The sequence below is a fragment of the Hyla sarda genome, chromosome 2 (assembly GCF_029499605.1).
Source record: "Hyla sarda isolate aHylSar1 chromosome 2, aHylSar1.hap1, whole genome shotgun sequence".
In the NCBI taxonomy this organism is placed as follows: Eukaryota; Metazoa; Chordata; class Amphibia; order Anura; family Hylidae; genus Hyla; species Hyla sarda.
The window spans coordinates 231,520,104-231,535,415 of NC_079190.1; the positions used below are offsets into that span (position 1 = coordinate 231,520,104).

At 41.5% G+C, this 15,312-nt stretch overlaps 1 protein-coding gene across 1 annotated transcript in view; it reads left to right on the forward strand.

The window, feature by feature from the left end:
• Positions 1-235: 235 nt before the first annotated feature.
• The window catches only part of ZBTB8A (zinc finger and BTB domain containing 8A), a 66,048-nt gene continuing 50,971 nt past the window's right edge, over positions 236-15,312 (forward strand). Inside the window, exon 1 of the mRNA XM_056556541.1 lies at positions 236-361. The gene's annotated coding sequence lies outside the window, so the exon portion shown is untranslated. The remainder of the gene's footprint in view (positions 362-15,312) is intronic.

The following is a 15,312-nucleotide window of genomic DNA, read 5'->3' on the forward strand; positions in this document are numbered from 1 at the left end:
CCTCTTTGCGCAAGCCATCTAGGTAGCATCATGCTAGTAAGCTTATGCCATCCTTTCTCTGTCACTATTCAGCATCTTGGTGGTCAGTGGGTTCCAAGCCCGCTTGGTTATGCACAGTGCTGCTGGTTCAGTAGCAGCAGAAAGTTTTCTATTTTACACTTGTTTATGTTAGTGCTGTGCACTAAGTTCCTTTTGTTATCCAACCTGAAATGACCTTTTATTTTTAAGCCGCATCTCCTGGACTTCTCTGCCATTCTTTTGCATACAAAACAGAATGGTGACCTTAGACAAGACCGACCGCCAGCCTGTATTCTGTTTTTGCTTTAAATTCAACAGATATTGTCATTCAAGTGGAGAAAAGGTAAAGTATTTCCTTTTTTAGTGGTTTATTAGAGCTTGGTTCAATAACTCCGTCTTACAAAATGAATTTAATTTTCACTTTATGAGAAAGGAACAACAATGTAAAAATGTTTGTATACATCCTCCATCATTCTCGAGAGGGAACCCATGGTTTCTATATTCTTTGATATATGGATTAAGTGGGGTAGCCATTCTTTATTATGGTTAGTTTGCCTACACACAGATTGTAATATATCATTTTCTGCATGACTCCATGTTCTACATAAGATAAATCTGAAATTAGATTTGACAGTTTATTCCTTGGTGACGGCAACTGTGTCTGTTGTACCAGTACCATCAGATACAATCCATTCCAGTACCCTGGGACTGCTAGGAACATTGTGAAATTGGAATTGTTAAATATGACTTGTATTTGTTCACTGCACCTCAGATTGACAAATAGGTGATGAATGTTCTGTACGTAAGTTGTGCACAAAACCATTCTGTTTTACAGTTTATTTAATGTTTATTTTTTTTTGTGTTATTAGCAAATCTTATCATAGGACAGTTGACTGTAGCAGCTAATATCCAGGACGTGTTTTTGCAGATAAATGTGGGGAGGGTTAAATTATCAGTTTGTATGATCACGTGTAAACCAAGGAAAATCCAAGACCTCTGAATAACCATAGTAGCAGCTAATATGCTAAAACTGAGATAGATACTATATAATTTTAGGATCCTTAAAGGGCTTATCCATTATAAAAAAAAAAAATACAAAAATAAAAAAAAACTGCAGATTTTTTTCCAAAAATAAGTCCCACCTCTGTGCGGTATTGCAGCTCCGTTCTACTGAAGTGAATGGAGCCGAATTGTAATGCCACACACAACCTGGAGACTGGGGTGGCACTGTTTTTGGAAGAAATCAGCTCTGGTTTTTTGTTTCTGGATAACCATTTTATCTACACGCTAGTCTTGTAGCATCTAAGTAGGAAAATGCTACCAGCGAAGCTACAGCTGTATGAAATGTGAAGGATATAGCATTACAAGTGTCACATCTCTTGAAGACCCTTTTCGGTTCGTTGCCTGTACGCACTGCTGTTGAACATGAAAGTGGGAAATGTTGTGGTTACACATTAATAAGTGTAAAGGGGAAAAAAATTATCTCTTAGATTGCTAAAGTGTCTTTTTTACGCATAATGTAGGGCAACAAGCTATATATCTTATGTATACCCTATACACAGTTTTGGCCTACCTACACACCAAGGAGAGATGTAGCAGAGTCCAGTTTATTTAAACCCTGGTGTTATAAACTCAGTTACCCAGTTTTTTCTAGAATAACTACTTAACACGGACGGTATTTTGTCCTTATATGTAGACTGGCCCAATTTCTTATTGTAATAAATTACTGTTGTGCCTGCTGGCACATGTTAGTTTTAGGATTCAAACACTAGAACATATAGAATACAAGCAGCGACGATTGTCATTACTGTCTTAATTGGTGAGCAAGTTCATTCACTAACAGGAAACATATGCTTTAGTGTAAATAAGCCTAAAATGAACGCTAAACCCAATAAATGGTAAAAGTAAACAGAAGATAATGGGGGAGACCTACTAAGCTGCACAAGTGGGCTTTTGTTTTTGTTTTTTTGAAATGTCGAAGATTTTGTGGGCGACTTGTCCAGTTTAGAAAAATGGATCCTCTATCCAAAAGATAGAGGATAAGTGTCAGATCGCAGTAAGTCTGACACCCTGCGATCTTTTGCCCGCTGCCCCGGCTTTCATCTTGCACAGAGCTGTATTGACCACAGCACGAAGCTGCGGTCAACATGTGCCCTCCATGCATCTCTATAGAGAGTACAGCCCTTTGGCTCTCCCATAGACATAAATGAAGGGCGCGTGCCCAGCGGTCTGAACCCCCTACCAATCTGACGCTCATCCCCTATCCTTTGGATAGGGGATACATTTTTCTAACCTTGAAAACCCCTTTAAAAAATCTCCCCCATGTGCCCTATTGCAGACATAGCATTGCAGGGAGGCTTCTTCTACAGCCAGGTGCCTTACCGCCAGGCAGAAGAAAACAAAGATGAGGAGACTTGATGGCTAGTTTTCTGAGAAACACACAAGATTTTTTCTGTTTGTATTTCTCAGTTTCAAATGTAATATTAGACAAAATACTATAAAAATTGCTGGGATTCATTTAGTTTTTATGTACTTTAAAGGGGGAATCCCACTACATATGTTCATGATATATCCAAAAGGAGCCAACTCTGCTTTTTCGCTAATTCTAAAAAAAAAAGACTTTTAGTGGGGTTCTATCTATTTAGTCTATTTAGACTTTCCAGTTGTTATGCCATTACAGATTGTTAACGTGTCTCTGTCAGGTCTTCTGTTTCTAGGATTCCATCCAATATTTTTGGTTAAATGCAAAAGAACCTATGGAGTAAGCCTGTGATTTGTGCATCTTCTACCCACACACAGTGAATGTTTTTTTTCTGTATTGATTTTTATAAATTTAAAGGGAAACTGGCAACTGACAACCTGCTGTAAACGCAATACACAAAGTTATAGTGGGTGAACTGAATTAAAAGTAGGTACAACTTACCCAGATCTGCCGTCCGGTCCTGGAGATAGACCGGTTATTAGGCAGCAATGCTAATATGCATGTTGCCAGCTTAGAGCAATGGAGGCGGGACCTAGCAGGGATACCGGATATATCGGGTTCTGCCTCCATTGTGATTAACATATTAGCAATGCTGACTAATAACGCGCCTGTCTCCAGACCACATTTTTATCCGGTTCACCCACACTACAACCCGATGTATTGGGTTTTGTGCAGGTGAAACGGCTGTCCGTTTTGTGTTTAAAGCTGTACATCCCTGTGTGGGCAGAGGGAGCAAGGACTCACAAGCTTTCTCAGAGTGCTGGCAGCATTTATAGGCTATTGAAAGCTTGGAATGAATATGCATTCAATGCATGTACTTTAAAATAAAACAGATTTGCAAATGGTTTTAAGTTAAAATGTTCTATTGTTTGGCTTCTGCAGCTTGCATTTCTTACACTACAGTGCGAGCAACTGAGTCCTATCCTGTGCTAATTGTTTCAATTTAATTTATTAAATGAAATACTGATACTATATGCTGCCTTATGATTGGGTAGTATAGAAGACCCGACAGTTAGTTTAAGAAAAAAATAGTTTTTAATAAACGAATGACTTCTTTGCCTACATTTAAAGGTATTATCCAGGAATAGAAAAACACAGGTACTTTCTTTCAAAGACAGCTCCACATCTGTCTCCAGGTAGGGTGTGGTTTTACAACCTGGCTCTATTAACTTCAATGGAACTGAGCCGCAGAACCACACCCAATCTGGAGACAGAAGGGAAGCGGTTTTTGAAAGAAAGTAGCTGTGTTTTTCTATTCCTGGATAACGCCTTTAATGCCAAATAATTTAAATGTAATACTCTTAAAACCAACAATGACTATATCGTTCCATGGTCTCCACATCATGTGCATCCAGAGGTTCTTTTTATATTTTTATAACTGTATTTTTTATGTATTATTAGCCTTGATACTGTTTTGTGGGGCACGTTGGTCTGACAAAAATTCCTATATATATCAACAATTATTTGATCATGGAAGTATTTTCCATATGGTCCTGCCATTTTTTTTTTCCTGTTTAGAAAATGAATTTATCCTACAGAATCATTTTATATGGACAGCGTTTTTAAAGATTCTATAACTTTTTATGTAAAGGTCCTCTGTATAAGAATGTGATGTGTTAAATATCTTTGTGAACAGTAAAGGGGATAACCAATACATGTACATTAATTGTAAATATGGTTTTAAGTACAGGAGTGTTTTTAATGCAACTCCTCTGCATGTTATGGTAGAACAGTAATATCATTAAAGAGAACTGAATCCACTTTTACAACTGACTGGACCAAATGTCAGTGTCTTGTATGAAATTTAAAGCAATATGAATTTCTTATTTCCAGTTCTGACAGGTGATCTAAGACATATCTCCTCTATATCTTTATTATTCAGCATCATATCATTTGGAATTGAGGGCTAAGGTTAATTATGCAAATGTAGTAATTTAAAAAAAATATTTATTATACTTCAGCACTCATTGGCAAATAAATCCATTTATTGCCAGTCTCTCTTTATTATGTTACAACATGTATACATTATGGTAGTAATGTTTGTTTTCGACTAGAGAGATTCAGAATTTATGAATGAGGTAGCATGTCACAGGACAAAGGCCCCATAAATATTAAAATGAGATAACAACCAATCACAGCTCAGCTTTTATTTTACCATAGTATAAAAGTAGAATTAGAATACACACTATTTATTAAAACTGCCTAATGAGAGCTCCATTGAGAGCACCCAAATCAGAGCACGACTTTCATTTCTTAAAGTGCATCTGTCACTATACATAACCCTATAAAATCACCCATATAGTATAGCAGGGCTTAGTGTCCCAATGCTAATCATATCTTTGTTATGCAATTGGGTGGCTGTTCAAAAATAATAATAATAATTTTTTTACAGCATCCTGAAGTGTCGGAAAGGTGTGGCCATGGGTCTGCTGTGCCCCTGGGTCGTAACGCCTCTCTCCTCATACATCACAAGTGCTCCACTGTTTAACACACAATGCTCACAATGGGGATTGGGGTGCAGCAAGCTCTCTGCCTCTAGCTATTGTGATGCAGTGTGACTCACAGACTCGCCATACGTGTGCTGCAATCTCCATTGGCACGACATGCATGGGCAATTCACAGGGCCACCATTGGCAGGCGAGCCATGTGTGTCAATCGAAAACTGTTGTAAGTGTAATGTGTAGGTTCCTATTAGGGATCGACCGATATTATCGGCTGATAATCACGATTTTGGGCATTATCGGTATCGGCAATTACCTTGCCGATATGCTGATAAAGCCCCGCACCGCCCCCACCGCACCGCGACCGCAACCGACCCCTCCCCACCGACCCACCGCACCGCCCCGGCCCCATTGCCTCCCCCATCCCCGGTTTTATAATTACCTGTTCCCGGGGTCAATGCTACTTCTGGCTCCTGCTGCGTCCTGCGTTACGCTGTGCGCAATGACGAGTGACGTGACGCGACTCGACGTCACAATCAGAGCACACAGTGACAGCTCAGGAGGACACCACCGGAGCCAGATGTAGAGTGGACCCCGGGAACAGGTAATTATAAAACCAGGGATGGGGGAGGCAATGGGGCCGGGGCGGTGCGGTGGGGGGTGCGATGCGATGCGGAGCAGTGCGGTGGTGGGGGGGGGGGGCGGTCACGGTGGTGGTGATAGGACTCTGGACCCCCGGACAGGCAGGGGGAGAGAAGCGGCAGCGGTGGCGGTCTATGGCACCGCAAAAGCCGCTGCAGTTCATTGATTTAAAGCGCCCGCTTTAAATCAATAATCTGCAGGGGGGGGGGTTAAATAGCCGATAATTTATACCGGAATATCGGTATAAATTATCGGCTATCGGCCCTAACCTCCACAGATTATCGTATCGGCCCTAAAAAAACGATATCGGTCGATCCCTAGTTCCTATACTTTTGTCCACCAGAAATAGAGCAGTGCTTATTCTGCATGGTCATCAATGTTTCTATGTTTAGATTGCATCTGTCACTTTAATGTCCTCATGCTAATCATCTTTCACTTTTTTTTTATGCAATTTGGTGGCTTTCTACAAGATTTTGGAGTGTTTTTGTCCATTTATCCAGAAGAGTATTTGTGAGCTCAGGCAAATACTGTGTTTCCCTGAAAATAAGACATAGCCATAAAGTAAGCCATGCCAGGAGTTCTTCGTCGTTGATCAATATAAGGTATGCCCCTGAAAATAAGCCATAATGGTAGGTATGGCTTATTGAAGTTAATAAAGATGGCCACCTCTACTCATCTGCCCCAGGTAACGTAGGGATGTCCCGATCCTGTGCAGTGGTGGCTTCAGTGTGGCGGCTGCGGTGGGTCCCGTGTCCCAGCTGATGAGAGTGGAGACGGCAGCTGACAGGCAGGGCAGCTTAGGGATGTCCCGATCCTGTGCAGTAGCGGCTTCAGTGCGGCGGTGTGTCCGATGTCCCAGCTGATCAGTGTGGGGATGCAGCGGCTCCCAACTCCCTGCGGTTGCTTAGCACTGGGAGGAAGTTAAAGCCTCCTCATCCCAGTACTCTATGGTGTATCCACATGTGAAGGAGAAGCCAGGTATGGTTCATGAAATGGATGAGAAATTCTGTGAATTTCTCTCCATTTCATATTCAAATAGTAAACACAAAATAAGGGGGGGGGGAATGGGCATATGAGGAGAAAATAAAATGAGGGGAATGGGCATATGAGGGTGCGTTCACACGGAGTAATTCAAGAGGAATTTACTTGAGTAATTCCTCTTGAATTCTCCGCTCCAAATGAATGCACATCTCCTCTGCCCATTGACTTTAATGTTATTTCTGCTGGCCTGTTCACACTGCGGAAATTCTGCTAGCAGAATTCCGACGCTGAATTCCGTTCCGCTTGAAGAAAGAACATGATCATTATTCAAGCGGAATCCGCTAGCAGAAATCAATTAAAGTCAATGGTAAAAAAAAATTCCGCCCGACATAGTTTTCCTCCCACAATTTGCGCGGAATTCACGCACAATTTGCGCAGAAATGGCTGAAAAACCCTTCATTTCTTTCTCCCCCATGTCCGCGCGCAAATTTTTTTTCCCCGCCCGTAAATTTTTCAGCCTGAATTACTCTTCATTTACTCCGTGTGAACGCACCCTAAGACATCCCCTGAAAATAAGCCTTGGTGTGTCTTTTTGAGGAAAAATAAATATAAGACGGTGACTTTTTTTGGGGGGGGAAACACGGTAGGTGTAAGATGGGGATGAGGTCAGGGCTCTGTGTAAGCATGTAAAGTTCTTCTATACCAAACTAGGGCTGGGTGCTTTGGCATATACTTAAAATTGTGATTTTAATCAAAGATATTCAATTTAAAAAGAAAAGAATACAAATAAACCATTTTTATAGGTTAATAGCATATACAGGAGTTTATTAACATACACTCATTGGGGGAAATTTACCCCTAAGTTCTTTTTACCTCCATTTGCCTGCTTGTACATTATGTGTACTGTGTACTTCCCCCACAAAGATGTAGAGAAGTTTCTAAGTGTGGTGTGCCAAAAATTCTGACAATTTACCCCCCAAAAAACAGGGTTAAATGGGTACTCGAGTGGAAAACAATTTTTTTAATCAACTGGTGCCACAAAGTTAAACAGATTTGTAAATTACTTCTGTTGTAAATCTTAATCCTTCCAGTACTTATCAGCTGCTGTATGCTACAGAGTTGTATTTCTTTATGAAATTATTTTCTGTTTGATCCCAGTGCTTTCTGTTGACACCTCTGTCCGTATCAGGAACTGTCCAGAGTAGAAGCAAATCCCCATAGCAAACCTATCCTGCTCTGGACAGTTTCTGACATGGACGGAGGTGTCACAAGAGAGCACTGTGGTCAGACTGAAAAGAACTTCAGAAAGAAATACAATTTCTTTTGTAGTATACAGCAGCTGATAAGTGCTGGAAGGATTAAGATTTTTAAATAGAAGTCATTTACAAATATAGAAACATAGATCCTGTGCAAATCTATTTATCTTTGTGGCACCAGTTGATTTTAAAAAAAAATTTTCCAGCGGAGCACCCTTTTTAAACCAATTATAAATTGCCCTGATTAGACACTAGGGGGGAGATTTATCAAAACCTGTCCAGAGGAAAAGTTTGAGTTGCCCATATCAACCAATCAGATTGCTTATTTTTTTTTTTCATTTTTGAAAAGGCCTCTGAAAAATAATAGAAGCGATCTGATTGGTTGCTATGAGCAACTCAGCAACTTTTCCTCTGGACAGGTTTTGATAAAATCTCCCCCTAGGTCTTGCTACAAAAGGGTGTAAGAGTGCTTCTACCACTGCTTTCAGAGACTACATTTGGGTTGTGTGCCTCTTGTTGAGAAGTCATTAACTGCTAGACCTGCCTCTGTGACACTTTTTACCCAGTTAACAGACTTTAAGATGGGGTGCATCATTGGACTGAGAAGCAGATGGTTGTTTTTACTAATTACCCATCATCTAGGCTGTTCTAACCAAGCAATAAGGAGCAACATGAGGGCATGCACACATGGCGAACAGGCTCCAGATGGCCCAGAAAGACCACTATTAGAAAGGTTTGTTTGATCCCCTGACAAGCATATACAGCTCCCAAAGTTTAATTGACGAAGGGACAGGCCAAGAAAGTGTTGTAATCTAGTGGAAACATTCCTAAGAAATCCTTGCTATGTGTGGGTGAACATTTTCCTACTGAAACATGCCAATTGGAAGCCCTGCCATGAGGGTCAACACATGTGGCTGCAGGATGTCCTGCACATATCACTGAGCAGTTAGTGTTCATAATACCACTTAGGGGTAACTGATATGCGATGGCTCCCCATATAGTAACATAGTTCATAAGGTTGAAAAAAGACCAGAGTCCGTCAAGTTCAACCTATAACCCTAATAAGTCCCTATTGAGTTGAGTTGATCCAGAGGAAGGCAAAAAACCCTCATACTAGAGGTAAAAATTCCTTCCCGACTCCAAATATGGCATCAGAATAGATCCCTGGATCAACCTTCTGTCCCTATAAATCTAGTATACATAACCATCAATGTTATTACTCTCCAAAAATGCATCCAGACCCTTTTTGAACTCTGTTACATAGTTCACCATGACCACCTCCTCCGGGAGAGAATTCCACAGTCTCACTGCTCTTACAGTAAAGAACCCCCGTCTGTGCTGGTGTAGAAACCTTCTTTCCTCTAGATGTAGAGGATGCCCCCTTGGGAGAGATCTCTGTGCTGTCCCCTGATATATTTATACATAGTTATTACGTCTCCCCTAAGCCTTCTTTTTTCTAAACTAAATAACCCTAATTCTGATAATCTTTCTAGGTACTGTAGTCCTACCATTCCCTGTATTACTCTGATTGCCCGTCTTTGAACCCTCTCCAGCTCCACTATATCTTTCTTGTACACTGGTGCCCAGTACTGTACACAGTATTCTAAGTGTGGTCTGACTAGTGATTTGTACAGCGGTAGAATTATTTCCTTGTTGTGGGCATCTATGCCCCTCTTGATGCACCCCATGATTTTATTTGCCTTGGCAGCAGCTGCCCGACACTGGTCACTACAGCTAAATTTACTGTTAACTAAGACTCCTTTTCCACGTCAGTCGTCCCAGGTGTTCTCCCATTTAATACATAATCCCAGCCCGGATTTTTCTTCCCCATGTGCATTACCTTACATTTATCAGTGTTGAACCTCATCTGCCACTTCCCAGCCCAAACCTCCAACCTATCCAGATCCATTTGTAACAGTGCACTGTCCTCTATTGTGTTTACCACTTTACAGAGTTTAGTGTCATCTGCAAAGATTGCTACTTTACTCTTCAACCCCTCTGCAAGGTCATTAATGAATATATTAAATAGGACAGGACCCAAGACGGACCCCTGTGGTACCCCACTAGTAACAGTCACCCAATCAGAATAAGTACCATTAATAACCACCCTCTGTTTCCTATCATTGAGCCAGTTACCCACTTGCACACATTCTCCCCCAGCCCAAACCTTCTCATTTTATGCACCAACCTTTTATGTGGAACCGTATCAAATGCTTTGGAAAAATACAGATATACGACATCCAGCGATTGCCCCTGGTCCAACCTGGAGCTCACCTCCTCGTAAAAGCTGATCAGGTTAGTTTGACAGGACCGATCCCTCATAAATCCATGCTGATACGGGGTCATACATTTATTTTTATCAAGATACTCCAAAATAGCATCTCTTAATAAACCCTCAAACAATTTACATACAACCGAGGTTAAACTAACAGGTCTATAATTCCCAGGGTCACCTTTTCATCTGTTTTTAAATATTGACACCACATTTGCCATGCGCCAGTCCTGGGGAACAGTCCCTGTCACTATAGAGTCCCTGAATATTAAAAATAGGGGTCTGTCTATTACATTACTTAATTCCTTTAGAACACGGGGGTGAATGCCATCTGGACCTGGTAATTTGTCTATTTTGATTTTTTGTAGGCGGCACTGCACTTCTTCCTGGGTTAGACAGGTGATCTGTTCTGGGGAGTTTACCTTATCTCACTGTATTTCACCTTGCATTTCATTTTCATCAGTGAACACAGTGGAGAAGAATTTGTTTAATATATTTGCTTTTTCCTGATCCCCGTTTATAATTTCTTCCTCATCATTTTTTAAAGGGCCTACACTTTCATTTTTGACCTTTTTGCTATTTATATAGTTAAAGAACATTTTGGGGTTAGTTTTACTTAATTTTTCTCTATAGCTTTTTAATGCTTCTTCACTGCTGTCCTGTTTTAGTAATTTAAATGCTTTATTTTTGTCATTTATTGCCCCCTTAACATTTTTATTCATCCATAAGGGATATACATCTTACAGTGAAAATTTAAGATATTATTAAAAGTCTCCCATTTAGTGTCAGTATTGTTCTTTTTGAGGACTTTATCCCATTTTATATTGTTAAGGGCTTCTCTGAGTTGATCGAACTTTGCCTTCCTAAAGTTCATTGTTTTTGTGGCCCCTCGAGAGATTCCCTTATTGAAGAACAAGTTATAATGTATTATATTATGATCACTATTTCCTAGGTGTCCATCTACTTGCACATTAATTACTCTGTCAGGTACGTTGGTTAATATTAAGTCTAGTAGGGCACCCCCTCTGGTAGGGCCCTGCACCATTTGGGACATAATTGTCTTTAGCTATAGTCAGAAACCTGTTTCCTTTATGAGATTCACAGGTCTCAGTCTCCCAGTTTATATCAGGATAGTTAAAGTCCCCCATTATTATCACATCATTTTGAATTGCTGCCTTGTTTATTTGCCTCAATAATTGATCATCTGGCTCTTCCATTATGTTTGGTGGTTTATAGCAAAACCCTATCAGAATTTTTTTATTTTTATCTCCATATATTTCTACCCATAATGACTACACATTATCGTTTCCCTCCCAAATATCCTCCAGCAGTGTGGCCTTCAAATTGGACTTTACATAAAGATGGACTCATGCCCCTTTCCGTTTGGTCCGATCCTTCCTGAATAGACTATAACCCTGTATGTTGACCGCCCACTCACAGCTATCGTCCAACCAAGTCTCTGTTATACCTACTATGTCATAATCCTCCTCAGAAATTTTCAACTCCAGTTCGTCAGTTTTATTGGACAGACTTCTGGTATTAGTCAACATTCACTTCAATGGTGTATGTTTTTTTTCCTATGATGCCTATCCCTATTAACTATTCTAACCCCTCCCTCCGCTCCACCCCAAGGTACATTATTAAGTGTCCGTCCCCCCTCTATCTACACTATCTTCCCTCTCTATGTTGTAGGTTCCCTCCCCCCCAGTCCCTTGTTTAAACACTCCTCCACCCTTCTAGCCATCTTCTCCCCAAGCACAGCTGCACCCTCCCCATTGAGGTGCAGCCCGTCCCTACAGTAGAGCCGGTAACTGACAGCGAAGTCGGCCCAGTTCTCCATGAACCAAAACCCCTCCTTCCTACACCAGTTTCTGAGCCACTTGTTTACCTCCCTAATCTCCCGCTGCCTCTGTGGTGTCGCTCATGGTACAGGTAATATTTCAGAAAATACTACCTTGGAGGTCCTTGCTTTAAGCTTGCAGCCTAAGTCCCTGAAATCATTTTTAAGGACACTCCACCTACCTTTTACTTTGTCATTGGTGCCAATATGTACCATGACTGCTGGGTCTTCTCCAGCCCCACCCAGCAACCGTTCAACCCGATCCGCAATGTGCCGAACTTGAGCACCAGGAAGACAACACACTGTTCGGCGATCCCGGTCTTTGTGACAGATCGCCCTGTCTGTCCCCCTAATAATTGAGTCCCCAACTACCAGTACCTGTCTGGCCTGCCGTGAACTCCTCCCTCCTTCCTTACTGGAGCAGACACCCCCATGGCGGTCAGAGGCAGATTCCTGCTGCAGTACCGCTAGCTCTGAAATGGCATCCCCCTCATCTGACAACCGGGCAAACTTGTTGGGGTGTGCCAGTTCAGGACTAGCCTCCCTGACACATTTCCCTCTACCCCGTTTTCTAACTGTAACCCAGCTAACTGCCTGACTGTCCTGCACCTCCGTCCCACTATCCTCCCCCCACCTCTACCCCAGAGAGTACTTGCTCAGTGAGCAGGAGACTCCTCTCCGGGTTGTCAATGCATCTCAGTGTTGCCAGTTGCTCCTCTAGATCCAGGATCTGGGCTTCCAAATGAACAACTCGCGCACATCAGCAGTGTGTCCCTCCACAGCAAAAGCAGGCTTAACCCCTTCAGGACACAGGACATACAGATACGCCCTGACATCCTGGTACTTAAGGACACAGGGCGTACCTGTACGCCCTGGTCCCGCTTGCAGGGTTTAAACCGTTCTCACCAGCAGAGAACAGGTTAAACTCCGTGGGTCCCGGTTGCTATGGGCAGCCAGGACCCACGGCTAATGCCGGGCACTGCTGACCGGCACGATCAAAGTTGATTGCGGCATCTAAAATGAAAGTGAAACTGTCCTGGCAGCTCAGCGGAGCTAATCGGGACTATTGCGACATAAAACGATGTCCCGATCAGCTTAGCGGACGACAATTGCACTGTGTAGAAACGGAAGCCCACATAAGTTACAAAATGGCAGTTTTTTTTTTTATTTCACCTCACAAATATATTTTTGGTTTTGCGGTCGATTTAGTTATTAAATAATTGATGTCATTACAAAGTATAATTGGTGGCGCAAAAAAACAAGCCCTTATATGGGTCTGTAGGTGCAAAATTGAAAGCGGTATGATTTTTAAAAGGTGAGGAGGAAAAAATGAAAGTGCAAAAAAACGAAAATTGGCCTGGTCCTTTTTATTTTTGAGTTTTTTCAATTTTTCCTCCTCACATTCTAAAATCCATAACTCTTTTATATTTCCATCTACAGAACCATATAAGGGCTTGTTTTTTGCGTGACCAATTGTACTTTGTAATGAAACCTCTCATTTTACCATACAATGTACGGCGAACCCCCCAAAAATTTTTTTAGGGAGGAAATTTAAATGAAAACCACAATTTTGCACATTTTGGATGGTTTCGTTTTCGCACTGTACACTTGTTCTTTATTCTGTAAGTCAATACGATTAAAATGATACCCATGGCTAGATTCTTTTATATTTTTGTACTGCTTAAAAAAAATCTAAAACTTTTTGTACAAAATCAGTTATCAAAAATTGCCCTATTTTGACCACCTATAACTTTTTCATTTTTCCGTATATAGGGCGGTATAAGGGCTAATTTTTTGCGCCATCTTCTGCACTTTTTATTGATTTCACATTTGCATAAATAAAACTTGTAGATCATTTTTTTTTTTTTTTTTGTAATAAAATGTGACTAAAAAAGCAGCATTTTTTTATTTTTTACGTTTACGCCATTCACCGTACAGGATCATTAACATTTTATTTTGGTAGTTCGGACATTTACGCACGCGGCGATACCAAATACGTTTTATAAAAAAAAAAATTGGGCGCTTTTTGGGGGTAAAATGGGAAAAACTGACAATTTACATTTTTATTGGGGGAGGGGATTTTTCACTTTTTTTATAACTTTTTATTTTTACATTTTTCAACTTTTTTTTTTTTTACACTTTTTATGCCCCATAGGGGACTATTTTTAGCAATGATTTGATTGCTAATACTGTTCAGTGCTATGCATAGGGCAGGGGTCTCAAATTATCCGGGGGCCACTGGAGGTAGCAGCTGGGTGAGGCTGGGCCGCATGCGTCCCTTACATATAATGCCCCCATCATGCTCCCCTCACATATAATGACCCCATCATGCTCCCTTCACATATAATGCACCCATCACGCGCCCCTCATAATCCACCATCATCCCCCTACCCCCCGTGTGGTAATAGCATGAGCTGACGGATGATGGGGGTGCTACTTCTGGGGGTTCCCCACATTAGGTAGGCAGCAAGTTCCCCACGTTAGGTAGGTAGTAGCAGTTTCCCAAAATTAAGTAGTAGCAGGTTCCCCGCATTAGGTGGTAGCAGGTTCCCCGCATTAGGTGGTAGCAGGTTCCCCACATTAGGTAGTAGCAGGTTCCCCACATTAGGTAGTAGCAGGTTCCCCACATTAGGTAGTAGCAGTTTCCCCACATTAGGTAGAAGAAGGTTCCCCACATTAGGTAGTAGCAGGTTCCCCACATTAGGTAGTGGCAGGTTCCCCACATTAGGTAGGTAGTAGCAGTTTCCCCACATTAGGTAGAAGCAGGTTCCCCACATTAGGTAGAAGCAGGTTCCCCACATTAGGTAGGTAGTAGCAGGTTCCCCACATTAGGTAGGTAGCAGTTTCCCCACATTAGGTAGAAGCAGGTTCCCCACATTAGTTAGTAGCAGGTTCCCCACATTAGGTAGAAGCAGGTTCCCCACATTAGGTAGAAGCAGGTTCCCCACATTAGCTAGTAGCAGGTTCCCCACATTAGGTAGAAGCAGGTTCCCCACATTAGGTAGTACAGTGAGGATCAAAAGTTTGGGCACCCCAGGTAAAAATTTGTATTAATGTGCATAAAGAAGCCAAGGAAAGATGGAAAAATCTCCAAAAGGCATCAAATTACAGATTAGCCATTCTTATAATATGTCAACAAAAGTTAGATTTTATTTCCATCATTTACACTTTCAAAATAACAGAAAACAAGAATATGGCATCTACAAAAGTTTGGGCACCCTGCAGAATTGATAGCATGCACTGCCCCCTTTGCAAAGTTGAGACCTGCCAGTGTCATGGATTATTCTCAGTCATCATCTGAGAAGACCAGGAGATGTCAATCTCAAAGGTTTTAAATGCCCAGACTCATCTGACCTTGCCCCAACAATCAGCACCATGGG